Source organism: Uloborus diversus, chromosome 6 (genome assembly GCF_026930045.1).
Source record: "Uloborus diversus isolate 005 chromosome 6, Udiv.v.3.1, whole genome shotgun sequence".
Classification (NCBI taxonomy): domain Eukaryota; kingdom Metazoa; phylum Arthropoda; class Arachnida; order Araneae; family Uloboridae; genus Uloborus; species Uloborus diversus.
In genome coordinates this window covers 143,550,332-143,563,811 of record NC_072736.1, presented here as the reverse complement: position 1 = coordinate 143,563,811, position 13,480 = coordinate 143,550,332, and the positions used below count along the sequence as shown (strand labels likewise).

The 13,480-nt window shown below is 38.2% G+C and overlaps 1 protein-coding gene across 1 annotated transcript in view; it reads right to left on the bottom strand.

Moving 5' to 3' along the window:
• LOC129224326 (uncharacterized) overlaps positions 1–9,709 on the bottom strand; it is a 430,920-nt gene extending 421,211 nt beyond the window's left edge. The window contains exon 1 of the mRNA XM_054858763.1: positions 9,612–9,709. The gene's annotated coding sequence lies outside the window, so the exon portion shown is untranslated. The remainder of the gene's footprint in view (positions 1–9,611) is intronic.
• Positions 9,710–13,480: the final 3,771 nt, after the last annotated feature.

Sequence of the window (13,480 nt, the reverse complement as noted above, 5' to 3'; positions counted from 1 at the left end):
CACACACACACAAAAACACACACATACTCGTGATTGCGAAAAACATAATTTGAATTCAAAATCTGATATATATATATATATATATATATATATATATATATATATATATATATATATATATATATATACTTTTCTTTCACCCCACTTTTTTAAAATGAATTTAAGTTAAAAAACCATAGTATCCTGCTTCTCAACAAATTTCATAAGAACTAATAAAAAAATATTTTCACCTGCAGTTGGGATGCAAACCTAACCTGGCAACATAGTCATTTGTGAAGACTACACAGATCCTCATCACAGCATCATGACGCTGCCAGGTTACGGTTTGCCCCTACTACAGTAACTTATAATGCAATTGCGAGGCGCAGCCAAGCTTAACTAAAGCGGACTAATCATAGTTATCCAGAGGTGATAGTTGACTCAAGAAGTCCTCCCCCCCCCCCCGTAAAAACTCTTCAAATGTGCATACAAAAATTATTGAAAAATATATATATATATATTAATAATTTTTCAGTTTTAGAAGGTGCTGCCAGCCCAAAATTTTCGGATCACAAACACCCCTATCGTGTAGGCCTGTAGTAATTTTTAGTTCTTTCAAATCAAAATATTCTGATTCAAATATAGGCAAACTAGAACCTCAAAAACGGAAGAATCTGCAGCAATCCTTCATGGAACGATGGCGCGAGATTTTCTAACTTTTGAATAGCTGCAGTAAAACCAAACTCTCCCATTTAATAATGTAATATAGTTTTTCTAGGAAAATTTCGCAAATGGATTACGAAATGAAGACCTTTTCCCATTAAATAAAACGATTTTGCAAACAAATGAATTGATGAGAAGATATTGTAACGGATTCGGTGCGACTTCCACTTTCTTGAAATGAAGACACAGTTCTTGATAAAAACACAGGAGCTTTATTTACACTATGTACAGGAGAAATCGTTAACAACTGCTAAATTATTCATCAGCAATTAAGCAATTATCACACAACACCGTAAACTCAACGTTTACACACGTATTTACTTCCAAATACGAAAACAACACAGCGAAATGCCTCGCTATAAACAGAGCCAATACACTAACGAATTCTCAATCGAAACTCCTGTTTATCCATCGCTAACGCTTATATAGACACCAAAAAGAAATTTCTCAAATATTCCACACGCTTCTTTCGGCTTCCCGAAATGCGTAGACCGTTATCAATGGAAAGAAAAGAAAATAGGGATCGTATACTTTAGCCGAATGAAAAAGGGGTTGTATATTCATTACGGGAAACTATTTACAGGTTACGTTCCTACAATAATTACTATTTACAGAATTTGTAACATTGCCCCCTTCCTAAGGACTGCACGTCCCGGGCAGTACAATCCCCAGAAAGGGTGTCGAACTTCTATCAAAAGTTTACAAATATTCACATTAATTAATAACTAACAGATACATAGGAAACACAATAATAACAAGAAATATTACTAAACATTAAAAGCAAAAAAATTATCTACAACTTTTATGTTATCAACCATGGTTGTTTACGTAATACTCATGAACTATGGCCATAGTATGGGGCTAACCGATCATAATGTACAACCCTAGGTTTTGCATTAGGTGATTTTTGGATCCTCACTACGACGTCATTTAGTCGGTTAAGGACTTTGTAGGGTCCATCCCAATGCGACTGCAATTTGGGTGACAGACCTTTCCGTCGGATGGGATTCCATAACCAAACCTTGTCGCCTTCGTTGAATTCATGTCCAGTAGACCTTGTGTCGTATCGGGTCTTCATCTTCTCCGCCGCGATGTTGATTCGCTCTCGTGCGAAGTTATGAACGCCTTCCAACCGGGCCTGGAGATCCTGGATGTACTCCTCAGGCGATGAAGGCGCATCCGGAGGACGACCGAAGACGAGATCACAAGGTAGCCGAAGCTCTCGTCCGAAGAGCATCTGAGATGGGGCAAATCCGGTAGTCTCGTGGACAGCACTGCGGTAGGCCAGCAGGAACAAAGGTAGCTTCTTGCCCCAATCCTGTTGATTTCTGGATACCATAAGTGAGAGATTGTTCAGGATTGTGCGGTTAAATCTCTCCACCATGCCGTCCGATTGTGGGTGTAGTGGTGTTGTCCTAGTTTTCTCAATTCCGAGAATTTGACATAGGCCCTTAAACACAGCAGAGATGAAATTCCTCCCTTGATCGGAATGAATCTGCAAAGGTGTTCCATATCTCGAGATCCAATGTTGGACTAGAGTCTCTGCTACGGTGGTAGCCTCTTGATCTGGAATGGGATATGCTTCCGGCCATTTGGTGAAGTAGTCGATGGAAACAAGAATGTATTTGTTCCCATCAGCAGTTCTTGGTAGAGGACCCAGGATGTCGATCCCAATTCGTTCGAAAGGAGCTCCAACGTTGTACAGATGTAGCTTCCCTCTGCTTCTCTTCTTCGGTCCTTTACGAGCAGCACAGGCGTCACAAGAATGGCACCACTTCTCCACGTCATCCTTCGCCTTGCTCCAGAAGAAGCGCTCCCGAACTTTATTGAGGGTTTTCAAGACACCAAAATGTCCTCCAGTCGCACTACTATGTATTTCTTTCAAAACATCTGAAATCCTTGATCGGGGAAGTAGTAACTGCCACCTAGATGTTTTACCGTCGTCAGATTCCCATTTCCGGTGTAGCACGCCGTTCCGTAAATGGAGTGAGTTCCATAAAGCCCAGTATCTTTTTGTTGCAGGACTGAAGATGGAAACGTCCTGCCAGCTAGGGCGTCGACTGTCACTTTCCATGAACTCTAAAATTGGTTTTATGTCGGGGTCTTCAAGTTGATCTTTTCGAACTTGGTCATCACTCCATGGATCAGGTTCTGATGATGTTGGAGTCACTGTCACCTGATAGGCGGTAGGGCTAGTCGTTCCATACTGTTTCTCCATTCGGGAACAATAGTGGCAGTTCTCAGGACAGGGTCTCCTCGATAAAGCGTCAGCATTACCGTGAGATAACCCTTTTCGATGCTTGATCTCCATGTCATATTCCTGGAGCCGCTGTATCCATCTGGCTATCTGGCCTTCAGGATTTTTGAAGTTCAAAAGCCAAGTTAATGAGGCATGATCTGTCCGAAGCAGAAATTTTCGGCCGTAGAGGTAATGATGGAAGTGTTCTACAGCTTTCACTATGGCCAGTAACTCCTTTCTGGTGACGCAGTAATTTCGCTCCGACTTTGATAAGCATTTGCTCCAGTAAGCGATGACATGTTCATTTCCGTCAATTTCTTGGGATAAAACAGCTCCGATGCCCTCGTTGCTCGCATCAGTGTCTAGGATGAAGGATTTTTCAGGCTGAGGATAGGCGAGGATAGGCGTTGATGTTAAAGCCCCCTTCAGTCGTAGAAATGCATCTTCGCATTCTTTGGACCATTCAAACTTTTGCTTGCTCTCCGTCAGCTTATGCAAAGGTCGTGCAATGTTGGAAAAACCCTTTACAAACTTCCTGTAGTACGTGCAGAGCCCCAGGAAACTTCGCAGCTGATGGATATTTTCGGGACGACTCCAACCCTTGACCGCGGATACCTTTTCTGGATCGGTTTGTACACCTTTCGAAGAGATGATGTGACCAAGGTAGTTCACTTCCCGGCGGAACAAATTACATTTGGACGGGCTTAACTTCAGATTGGCTTCCTTAAGCTTCTGCAGCACCTTCCTAAGATTTGCCAGATGTTCTTCGAAACTGCGTCCCACGATGATGATATCGTCTAAGTAGACCAGACAGGATTCGTAGGAAAGTCCTCTTAACACTGTCTCCATAAGACGCTCGAACGTAGCTGGTGCATTGCAGAGGCCGAAGGGCATCACTTTAAACTGCCATAAGCCTTGTCCAGTTGTAAACGCTGTCTTCTCTCGGTCATCAGGGTGTATCTCAACCTGCCAGTAGCCGCTCTTCAAGTCCAGAGTAGAAAACCACTTGTGTCCGGAAAGAGTGTCCAAGGTGTCGTCTATCCGTGGAAGAGGGTAACTGTCTTTCTTGGTGATTTCATTCAGCCGCCGGTAATCGACACAAAATCTAGTGGAGCCATCTTTCTTTCGGACCAAGACGATGGGAGAGGCCCAAGGACTGGACGAGGGTTCGATGACATCATTCTCCTGCATCTCTTTCAGGAGGGTCTCAACCTCTTCCTTCTTGGCGAACGGTAGTCGTCTTGGATGCTGTTTAATAGGGGGGTGTTCTCCAGTGTAGATCCTATGCTGCGTTAAATTCGTACGGCCAACATCCTCCGATGTAGATGAAAACAGATGCTTGAAATCGTCCACCAATTGTTCCGCAGCAGTTCTTTGATCTTTCGACAATGGCGCACTCCCAATTAACCTCGATTTCAAGGACTCAGAAGACACAGTCTCGGGGGAATTGATTCTTCTAATGATGCAGTTTACTGGAGTACAAGTTGCCAACACTTCACCTTTCCGGATATTCCTTGGCCTTTCACTCACGTTGACGACTCGCACAGGAATTACATCCTTAGAAAGGTCCACAAGCGTAGATGCTACCAGCACTCCTTTTGGGTTATTGCTTAAGTTGGGGGATTCAATGAGTCCAAATCGAAAACTATTGCTTTCTTCAAGGGAGCCAGGTATTAATGATTCTGACCTTGAGGGAATCGATAAATCTGTTTGGGCTATTATTTGATGAGCGGATTTTACATCACTTTCTGCGGGGAAAACGGCTATGTCTTCTCTCATCGAGTGCAGCTCATTAGTCTTGAAGTCGAGGTTGAAGTCATACTTCTTTAAAAAGTCCAATCCGAGAATGAAGGGGTCCGTGATAGCAGCAACCAATGCCGTATGATGGTAAGTGGCATTTCCAAACACAATTTCTAAGTTTACTTTACCTTCAATCTCGATCTTGTCACCTGTCACAGTTTGGAGGGTAACGCAGGGCGGCGTCCATAGAATGTTGAGTCCTAATTGACGAGCCACATCTGTTCTAATGATTGTAACATTGGCTCCAGTGTCAATAATCAGTTCGCAGGGAAACCCGTTTACGTATGCGTAAACAAACAGTCCATTACTGCCGCCACTCGTCGATGAAATCTGGAAAACTTTAAGATGGGGCTCATTCCAATTTGGCGACCTCCGCCCCGCGAGATTGCCATGGCTTAGTTTTCCTGGACCTGCGAGGGAGAGGTGCTCTTCCCTCTGGTTTCTTGGCGAGCTTCACAGTTTCTTCGTAAGTGACCCTCGCCGCCACATTTCCAGCACTTAAGTGATTGTCCATTTTGGTACTTGGGAGCCGAAGTCCTTTTGAGGATTCCTGCAATTTCTTTTATTTGCTTTTCCAGTTCAGCAAAGCGTGAGGAAACCGGATCAGGCTCATCAGTTTTCACACCGCGGATTGAATGGCGATCCTTGCGGGTTGCTTGCTGGGCGGCCTCCAACTTCATCGCATACACAACAGCAGAACTCAGGTCTTTGACATCCGCCATCCGTAGAGCTTTCTGGATTTCCGGATCTCGAACCCCGTCGATGTAGTAGTTGAGTGCCAGGTTGTCTCGAACATCCGCAGGACAGTCGCAAAAAGCAAGATGAGACAGTCTCTCGACGTCCGCCGCTAGCTCTTGCAGGGTTTCCCCGGTTTTCTGGAAACGGGACTTCAACTGGAGTCGGCTGAAATCTTTCTGGCACTTCTCACCGAAGCGAAGCTCCAACGCAGATGTGAGGGCGGCGAAATCCAGGCGCTGGCTGTCCGGAAGGGTCTGAAGAATGTCCGCTGCGTCACCTCTCAGGGATGCTGCAAGATGGCAGGCCTTGGTAGCAGAGTCCCATCCGTTCGCTTCCGCCACTATTATGAATTGAGTTTTGTAAACCTGCCACGAAGTTTTCCCATCAAATGTGGCAAGTTTAATGGACGGTCGAGCAACCGATGTGGGAGCGCCAAACTGTACAGAGCTGCTTTCCGCGATCGCCAATCTCCTTTCCAAGTTTTTAATTTTCTCATCCACATGATTTTCAACTGTTGCGATACGGTTTTCTACTGTTTCAAATTTTTCATCAAAAGCATCAACTCGATGCTCTATCTCATTAAATTTATTTTCCATCACAGTCTTTACCGAAGTAAGGTCGTTTTTAATCTCCTCTTGGTTAGAAGCTAAATCATTTTTCAGTACCATTAAATCACTTTTCAATTGTTCTTGATTAGCCGCAATGTCATTTTTTAATTGTTCTTGATTTGCAGTAAAACTTGCAGTCAAATCACTTTTTAATTGTTCTTGATTAGCCGCCATATCATTTTTTAATTGTTCTTGATTAGCCGCCATATCATTTTTTAATTGTTCTTGATTAGTCGCCATATCATTTTTTAATTGTTCTTGATTAGCAGCCAAACTTTCAGCCAAGTCGCTTTTCGCAGCATTAATTGCTTCCAGAAGTTGTTTTAATTGGTCATCCATTGCGCGAGTAATCACCATAAAAACAAAGTCTATAAATTCAAACAGTCTTTATGAAAAAAATGTCCAAAGTCACACTTACTCCAAGAAAGTCCAGAAGAAGCCCCACGTTGGGCGCCAATTGTAACGGATTCGGTGCGACTTCCACTTTCTTGAAATGAAGACACAGTTCTTGATAAAAACACAGGAGCTTTATTTACACTATGTACAGGAGAAATCGTTAACAACTGCTAAATTATTCATCAGCAATTAAGCAATTATCACACAACACCGTAAACTCAACGTTTACACACGTATTTACTTCCAAATACGAAAACAACACAGCGAAATGCCTCGCTATAAACAGAGCCAATACACTAACGAATTCTCAATCGAAACTCCTGTTTATCCATCGCTAACGCTTATATAGACACCGAAAAGAAATTTCTCAAATATTCCACACGCTTCTTTCGGCTTCCCGAAATGCGTAGACCGTTATCAATGGAAAGAAAAGAAAATAGGGATCGTATACTTTAGCCGAATGAAAAAGGGGTTGTATATTCATTACGGGAAACTATTTACAGGTTACGTTCCTACAATAATTACTATTTACAGAATTTGTAACAATATGAACGATGAAAGAAAAAAAAATCTTTTACGATGATTCAATTTTCAACAGTTTTAGTTTCTAAGCAAACGTTGAAAAATTTATAAAAAGAGGTTGATCACGCTAGTAATGACTACAACAACATTTAGTGAAAAATAAACATTTTTAAGGACATTTGTCTAATGTGAATATGCAACAGACAAAAAAATTCTAACGAGTAGCCAACGAAGTTACTTAGCTGCTAAAAGAGCAATTGCGGAAATTTAATTTGTAAACAAAAATACGCAACTGTCTAACATTCCAACCCCCCCCCCCCCCCCCCATTTCTAGAACCAATTATTCGAATAAAAAGACAGGGTTCGTACTCAATTTCAGAAATAAAATGAAGGAGTTTTGAAGAAGCAAAAAGAAATTTTGAAGGAATCCTTTTGGACTATCCTTGAAAGTTTTCACGCTTCGTTTTCGACAGATTTGACCCCTTCCCCCCTACGTCACACTTTACCTTACTCCTTCCCTTGTCACATGTCATATTTTTCATAAACATATTGTTATAATAACTGTGTGATGTCACTTTTTGGCACCCTCTCTCTTCCCCTTGTCACAATTTCACGAGCCCGTCTCCTCTTTAAGGCATGACATCACTTGTGGATGACTTTTTTTACAATATCAAAACTGCAATTTACTAAACAATTACTTTTTTAATACAATCACTTAGTATAGAACATCTACTTATGTATTTTTAAATATTTAAATATTAATTTGACAAAACTTTTGCTGCTGAGAGTGTGGTGAGGGGAAAAAGCAACAATCATAAAACTTGAAAAAATAGCCAAGCACCATTTAAGCATGATTTACTACACTTATGAAATGTCTTTGTCTTCTAATAATATTTTCACGTTCAACTTTCATGACTTCTATAACCAATTTGTAAATCATATCTTTATGGGGAAATATATCAAATCATTACAATAAAATCACTCTTATACCTTGTCAAAAGTATAAGAGTGACAATCAACAACTTGTCAACAATCAACAACAACTTGACTTCGACCCTTGTGGCGAAGTCAAGTTGTTGATTGAAGTATTTTAAATTACTGTCATAGAAGACGATTATGGAGTCTAGATCTAAAAAAGAAGGAGTTTTGAAGGAGTTAAAACCAAAATGAAGGAGTTTGAAGGGTTCTTCAAAAAAATTTCCTAAATTAAAGACTACAGGAGGAGTTTTGAAGGAGTGTACGAACCCTGAAAGAGGTTCCACTGCACGCTTAAAATCTTATGAAATAACTCTTCCACCAAAGAAGGATGAAATAATTAGAGCAGCAACAGTCGAAAATGGCGCCTAAAGTTTAATGGTCCGAAGCACTCTCCTTTTCTTTCCTTTTGATTCAGACGCCATTTCGACAGTGAAATTTCATCCCACTGACACAAAAATACTCACAATGCGTCATGAGAATTACCTCTTGATGACGCAAGGGGGTTTCCATGTTCGAAGAGAGAAGCACAATAAAGCTTCAAGCGGAGCGATCCTTTCAACGCAAGGACACCCAAGCGTCTCGAATGTTTGTTTATAACCTGTCACTTCGCAGGGGCAGAAAGGAAGGAGCTATTTCTTTTTAGCTAAAAGATTTAATATTGCGTAGAGCCGGCTTTGTCGGAGAAATGTCAGCAACTAACGTCAAATATCTTCTGCGTGGAGCTTGCCGCGCAGGAAAGTGACATGTTCAGGGGGTGGGGGGATTATCACAACGTGGAACATAGTGCACCAAAAAAGTGGAAGGTCAAAATCCCCTGCTGAAATCTGCTACTAAATGACAACTACTGAAAGCTACTAATAAATAAGAGAGCGATTTTAGATATTCGTCAAGCTTCCGGCGAAATAAAATCAATAAGCAATTTTAATTGTTCAAAAATAATTTTGCAAGGAAGTAAAATTAAAAATTAAAAAAAAAAAAAACCAACTGAGTCGCATATATAGAATCAAGAGGGAAAATTGAAGATCCTTATACTATTAAAAATCAATTGCAAGTATTTCATTTGTAAACAAATAAAAACGGGCAATATAAAAATTTTAAATTATTTGGTTTAATTTCCTTGTTGGCCAAAAATGAATTCGGTTACCAATCGTGTAAATAAGGGCTTCTGTTTTTAAAACACGTTATGATTCGAATTCAATATAATATGGAAGTTCCAAACACATTCTGTCAGACACAGAAAAAAACTCCTTATTTTGGTACTAAATTTTTCCTATGTTTTCACTGCAAAAATCACGAAAAACCTTTTAGAGGTTTTTAATTAATAGCTTCGTTAATTAATGTCGTCCGAAGATGCAACCTAGCAAAGAACACTTTCGATCAACTCTCCTTTCGAACATTTTTTTTTCTTTTTCAAAATCGGTCCATTTGTTTAGGCGCTAGAGAGCCACAGACAGATACACCAGGGCACGTCAAACTTATAACCCCCTTCCTTGGTGTGTCGGGGGTTAAAAATCTAAAGCTACAATTATAACTTTTCAGTCCAAACATTTCGATAAGACAAAGAACAAGATGGGTGCTTGCATAGTAGCAATGGAATATTAAAAGTTTTGCAAAAAAAAAAAGCTTACCTTTGGTTCTTTTTTCTCTTGAAACTGCACGCCAGAACATCCTTCGGCGGCAAATTTCGGTAGATTTTCATAATCATGATCAGAGAATTTCACACTGCATTTTTCTGCAAAGAAAGATGAATGCAAAACATTCTATTAGGATATAAAAGCATTAAACAAGAAAGTTTGATTGATTAAAACGCAATCCATAATGAAAACAACATGTTACTACATAGTAATGTGTCTTCTAAAAGAAAGTAAAACGCGTTTAAAGATCAGATCCTAGGTAGAATTTCATTGATTTTTTTTTTCTAAATCATGCTGGACAGCAGCAACTACCAGGGCTACAAGTATTATCTCTTGCCCCAAGACAGAAGAGAGGCTCATCTACCATTTGTATTGGTTATCTCCAAATTTTTAATTTTGCCACTTGCATCCCTTTGCTTCTCACTACCTCATATGCAGTACAGTTTAGAAATTTATTTTGACTGTAAAATTAACAGTCAAAAGAAATTCCTGAAAACAAAACAAACCTATTGTGAGTGAAAAGAAAATTTTTAGTCAGTACAAGTTCTTCCAGAATTAGACAAGCCTACTTTTTGACAAACCAACACAACATCAGCTAAATCTCTCTCTCAATTGGCTCAAACTGCAAATTAATTGAAATTTACCTTTGAATGAATCGTACCATAAAGTCGTTTGAACTGCCTTTTTCAAGCATCACGGTTTTCCTTCTGATACCAAGTATGCTAGATGTTTCTAATGAACATGACTAGAGATGGGAACAGTCGAAAAAAAAAACGTTTCTTTTTTTTTTCCAAAAGGGATTATTTCCACTCGGGAAAAATTGCAAATTTCGAAATTTCTAGCAAAACATTATACATTTAGAAACTTTTAATACTTACACTTGAATGCTATTTTCTTTTTTTTTTTTAATTTTTTATTATCCTACTTGAAAACATTAACTTTGTATCTGCAAGCTCTAACATACACTATATGACCAAAAGTATTGGGACACTTTCAAAAATTCACATTTTTACGGATTTCTCGAGAAATAAAAGACCAATTGCTCTGTAATTTTTTTCACATAAAAGGTATACTGCAGCTGTCAATTTTCATTAAAAATTAAGTCTACTACTCATTCAAGGGATGAGCAACAAATTGAGGAAACAAAAAAAGGGGGTTTTGATCATTCGTCATTGAAAATAGCTGGGAATAAGCTATAAATTTCAGAAATGAGTAAAAAACCTATCTAGAATTTATTTTTATATTTTCGTTAAAGTATCTCTTATACCCACGGAAATATAAGCATTTCTTTCAAAAAGCAAAATTATTTTAAAGGCTTTTGGCTCATATCACGCAGAGTTTTCCGTCAAACGTTACTAAACTTTCAGAATATTTGAAAGCATATTAAAGAAACCTCATAATAAAATTTTAAATTAAAATGTTGAAAATTTAGTGAAATATGAAAGTTTAAAGCAATTAATTTTTCACCGCGCATGCGCGAAACATAGCAATTTAAAACTTTCATAATTGGAAGCCCAGATATATCCTACAACTCATAAAAAAAATTCATCTTTAAAATGTGAAAAGTTATCAGTGATCTACTGAGCAGAATTTTAATAATTCTTGGCTAGACGACGGATCGTGAGGGATAGTTCGCAAATAATCCGTTCTTATTATGAATCACTTTGCAACGATAACGGGCAAGTGTCGCCAGTTTGCGAACGACCCCTTACCATTTGTCACCTAAACAAGACTTATAAAAATTCGACTCATTAGATCGCTGATAACTTTTTAAATTTTAAAGATATTAAGGTGGAATTTTTTTTATGAGTTGCAGGATGTATCTGAATGAATTATGAAAGTTATAAATTGCTATTTTTTATAATATCACCAAGATTTTAACTTCAAATTTTGTTATTAGGGTTCTCTAATATGCTGTCAAATATTCTACAAGTTTAGTAACGTTTGACGGAAAACTCTGCGTGATATGAGCCGAAAACCTTCAAAAATATTTGCATTTTTAAAAGAAATGCTTATATATCCGTGGGTATAAGAGATACTTTCACGAAAATATAAAAATGAATTCTAGATAGTTTTTTAACTCATTTCTGAAATTTATAGCTTATTCCCAGCTACTTACAATAAAAAATGATCAAAACCCCCTCTTTTTGTTTCCTCAATTCGTTGCCCATCCCTTAAATGAGTAGTAGACTTAATTTTTATTGAAAATTGACAGCTGTAGTATACCTTTTATGTGAAAAAAATTACAGAGCAATTGGTCTACTATTTCTCGAGAAATCCGTAAAAATGTGAAGTTTTGAAAGTGCCCCAATACTTTTGGTCATATAGTGTAACTTAATCTCTCTGTACACTAAAGTAATATTATTTGCTACTTCTCTCATCGACACTAAATGTATACACAAAACAGATTTAGTATGTATTACTAGTATCAGTTGATGAAAATGTTTAAGTAAAAATGTTGATATATTTTCATTCACTGTAATGTGTATAAATGTACAAACACATATATAAATGCATGTTCCAAATTAAAAATAACAATAATAAATTCGGTTTACAATCTCACAATTCGCAAAAGAAATTTAAACTTATGTTAAAAATTTTGATTTAACAATTTACAAAAAACACATTTTGCTCAAAATTAATGGCTGATTAATGGTTTGACTAATTTAGAAAATTTTTAGTGTTTTGAACAAAAAAAAATTCTAGGTTTTTCTTCGAAACAGTAAAAGTTTTGCGATAGTTTATGCTTAAAAGAAATAAAAAAGCTTGGATTGCATGAACCTTTTATGGTTTCATCATTTTTAATGTTCTCTAAGAAAATATAGCTATTATAAATATTTTAATTCGCAAAATTAAATTTTTCCATAAAAAATCGGGAAAAACTTTTTATTTTCGCCGCCTCAAAATTTTCGGAAGTTTTTGAAAAACATCTCTAAACATGACACATATTGCGATAGGTATGCCAATGTAAGTAGATTGATTGTCTTGTCTGATCACATCAAAGTTTCATTACTAACCAGGAAAACGACTTCCCCGCCAAGCCCTTTGCTTAGAAATCTCACAAAAATCTATGAATTCTGTAAAAGTCGTTTCGCTGTCTGCACAATATCCATGCGGAGAAAACAACTAGTCTGTTATCCAGCTTCAGTTCAGTAGCAGAAACAGTGCGCGATGCTGCTACACGTTCAGTTCAGTTTTTTTTTTTTTTTTGAGGCATTCGTTGGTGACTATTAATAAGTGGTATTGCAAATCGAATGCTGGTTTTTCTCTGCAGTCGATTTTCCGTTTTCGTTTTTTAATTTGCAGACTGATGAATCAGATACTGGGCCTCCTACAGCATTCATGAAAATATACATTTTCAGTAATGCAAATTGATCAAGACATAAACAATGGACGAGTCCGTAGGCAAGGGTATAACTTTGACAAGAAAATGCTTTTTTTTTAATAGCAAAACAATTGAGGCAGTGAGAAGCAAAGGGATGCAAATGGACATTTTCAAGTTTTGAGTAAAACGCGTTTAAAGATTAGCTCCTAGGTAGGTTTTCATGGAATTTGTTTTCTAAATCATGCTGTATAGCAGCAACTACCAGGGCTACCAGTACTCTCTCTTGCCCCAAGACAGAGGATGGGTTCACCTACCATGTGTACCGGTTATCTCTAAGTTTTTAATTTTGCCACTTGCATCCCTCTGCTTCTCACTGCCTCAATTGTCGTATTACCCCACACCATCCGGCATGCCGCAAAATTTGGGGGTCACCAGATTTTCAATAACACTTGCCTGGTCCTTTCCGGAATGCCGGAAAAATCGAAGTTAGGAGAAAAAAAAAATTAAACTATAAAAAATATAAGTTCAGCTTAAAAAT